This window comes from Anser cygnoides, chromosome 32 (genome assembly GCF_040182565.1).
Source record: "Anser cygnoides isolate HZ-2024a breed goose chromosome 32, Taihu_goose_T2T_genome, whole genome shotgun sequence".
NCBI classification, from domain to species: Eukaryota; Metazoa; Chordata; class Aves; order Anseriformes; family Anatidae; genus Anser; species Anser cygnoides.
The window spans coordinates 2,674,197-2,677,395 of record NC_089904.1 but is presented as its reverse complement, the minus strand read 5'-3'; the positions used below and the strand labels follow the sequence as shown (position 1 = coordinate 2,677,395).

At 55.4% G+C, this 3,199-nt stretch overlaps 1 long non-coding RNA gene across 1 annotated transcript; it reads left to right on the top strand.

The window, feature by feature from the left end:
• Positions 1-534: 534 nt before the first annotated feature.
• On the top strand, positions 535-1,291 carry LOC136788024 (uncharacterized). The gene is made up of 2 exons (XR_010827038.1): positions 535-798; positions 1,058-1,291. It is a non-coding gene; the product is annotated as an uncharacterized lncRNA (long non-coding RNA).
• The last annotated feature ends 1,908 nt before the right edge of the window (positions 1,292-3,199 follow it).

Below are 3,199 nucleotides of genomic sequence, written 5' to 3'. Positions count from 1 at the left end.
GAGAGGCTGTGGAAGTCTGTTTAAGTAGTTCCCACTGACTGGAGGAGAGGAAACATAGCCCCCATTCTAAAAAGGGGAAAATGGAAGACCTGGGAGCTACAAGCCTTCCTCCCTTTGTGGGGGTGCAGAGCCTTCACCACCCTCAGGCGGGAGGCAGAGCTGAGGCAGGGCCGGGCTGGGGGGGGGGGGCGCTCTGGAAGGTTCTGTGCTGTGGGGCGTGCTGGGGGGGGGCACTGGGAGGGGGTGTCCTTAAGGTCAGTGGTCATTAAGGTCCCCTCCAACCCAAAGCATTCTAGGATTCTGTTTCTAAAAACACCTCTTCTGTTCCATCCCAGTAATAATAAACAGCACAAGCAGAAATCAGCTCTGCCAGCCTGGGGTGTCCCCATGCATTCAGGTCGTCCTCATCCCCCCCACACTCACGCTACAGCCTGCCCCATGGGAGGCCAAGGGGAGATGTTTCCCCTGCAGTTGCAGCTCTCCAGCAAAGGCCCTGGACTGAATGGAACAGGCGGAGCTGGAGCTACACCGGGGGTGCTTGGAGGGCTTGTAGGCACAGTAAAAGATGCATTTCAAACAGCCCAGCTGGGCCCTGCTCGTGTCCCGCAGCCCGAAGGAGATGCCAGCACGGACGCGCTTTGAACCAGGGCATTTACTGGGGTACTGTGTGTTACTGGCATTTACTGTGGGGTACTGAACCGGACTGTGCGGTGGGGCCTGACAAGTGTCCCTACCTTGTGTTGACCTACAGAAGACGGAGGAACTGGCGAGGAGAAGAGGTGCCTTTTCCTGGCTGTGGTGAGTGTCCCCTCAGGTGCCCTGTGCCCACCCAGGTTCCCCTGCAGCGACTGGGATGGCCAGGACGCCTGCTGCGGCGTGTTTGCCCAATGCCGAGGTGTCTTCCTGGGCTTGTGGAGGCTCACGTCCAAGCCTGTCCGAATGAGCAATGAGAAATGCCTGGAGGGGCAGCCTGTGGGGCTCCCAGAACAGCCCCCTCTGGCATGGGTGCGGGATGCGTCCAGCCTGCCCTTTTTCCAGCTCTTTTTCTGCCCCACAGGACATTCTGCCTGATCTTCCTGTGCGTGGAGCTGGCCGTCACTTTCATGCTGGGTGTCGCGGTGCTCTACGCCTCCTATTACGACCGGGAGTTCTTCTACCACCTGCTGCTTCAAGTGCTGCCAGAAGACACCTACACTGACCTGGCACACTTCCTTGAAGAGACCCCGTCTCTGGTCAGTGAGGGCGTGCTGCCCCACTGACATCTCCTCTAAATAAAACCGAGGCTGCTCTACCCAGTTCCTCTGTGCCTGTGCAAGAAAGGGAACTGACCAGGAAAAAAACAAGTACTGAGTCCCTCTACAGATAGGTAGGAGAAACTTCACGTTTGCAGGGCCCCGTCCTCCCAGGGGACTTCAAGCACCATCTGTGTGCTGGAGGGATAACACCGCAAGACATCAGCAATCCGGGAGGGTCCTGGGGTGCGCTGATGGCAGCTTCCTCACCTGCCTGCTATCCCGAGCAGTGGATATGTATGGGGTGAGCAGCCCCTCACCCCAATGCTGAGCGGGGGCTGCTGTTCCCAGCATGGCATAGAGTCTAGGGAAGGGTTTAAAGAAGATGGTAGGAACAAGTCAGGACTGAACTGGTCCTCACAGCTCCTCGCGTTTTGAACCAGGGCATTTACTGGGGTAAATCCAGGTATGGGGGGCAGTGACCCACCCCTGGGTGCTAATGGAGGGCTGGGAAGCGTCCCTCCACAACTCACTTCTGGCACCAGCCCCAGAGCAGTGACAGCCATGTCCCAGTGGGCAGCAGCACTGAATCCCAGCTCAGAAATCTGTGCTCGTCCATGTGTCGCAAAAGGAATGATGCGCTTCACTCCTAAGAGAGAAGCAGCAATAGATTTATTGCTGAAAACAGTGATGGAGCAAAGCCAAATATGCCTGCTGAATGGCTGCTTGGCAGCTTACCAGTGTGTGGGGCTAGCAGAGGGCATCAAACAGACCTCAGTGTGACCACAAGTCAGCCCAGCCTTACAGGGTGCAGTGCACACAGGGGCCTGGCACACCCCATCATTATCTGGGCACTACTGAGCGCACAACTCATACATGCTGGCCTGCTGTACGAATGAGAGGTCTGTTGGGCCTGCTGGGAACCTCTTGTCCCGATGCGGGAAACGTTTCTTGGCGCGCAACCTCAAGTTTCTTAGTGAGTGGGGCTACATCTGGCTGGTGGCCAGTCACTAGCGGTCTTCCCCAGGGCTCAGTTCTGGGGCCAATTACCTTCAACATGTTTATCAAAGATCTAGGTGCAGGAGAGGAATGGGTCCTCAGCAGGTTTGCCAATGACACTAAACTGGGAGGCACCGTTGGCTCCGTGGAGGGCTGAGAGGCTTTGCAGAAGGATCTAGACAGATTGGCACACTGGGAGATTAGTAACGGCATGAAGTTCAACAACGGAAGATGCCAGGTGCTGCACCTGGGACAGCGTAATGCTGGATGCAAGCACAGGCTGGGAGACGAGTGGCTGGAGAGAGCAGCTCAGCAGAAAGGGCTCTGGAGGTGCAGCTCCACAGCAGGCTCAGCGTGAGCCAGCAGCCAAGTCCTGGCAGCCACGAGGGCAAAATGCATTCTGGAGTGCATTCAACCCAGTAAAGCCAGCCGTTAATTGTCTTGCTGCATTTAATTATCTTAATTAATTAATTAATAATTAATTTTCTTGCTGTATTTAGTACGTGTGCAGCCTCACCTTGAGTATTGTGTGCACTTCTGGGCTCCACAACACAAAAGGGATGTGGACGTCCTTGAAAGTGTCCGGAGCAGGGCAACAAAGCTGGCAAAAGGGCTGGAAGCCACGTCCTGTGAGGACAGGCTGAGGTCACCTGGGTTGTCTAGGCTGGAGAAGAGAAGGCAAAGAGGCCACCTCATTGCTTTCTACAACTTCCCGAGGAGGAGAAATGCAGAGGCAGGTGTCGATCTCTTCTCCCTGGTAACCGATGAAAGGATGCACGGGAATGGCACAAAGCTGCGCAAGGAGAGGTTCAGACTGTACCTGAGGAAAAACTGCCTTACCATGAGGGTGGTCAAACACTGGCACAGGCTTCCTGGTGAGGTGGTAACTCCCCATGCCTGTCAGTGTTCGAGAGGCATTTGGATGATGCCCTCAATAATAAGCTTTAACTTTTAGTTAACTCTGGAGT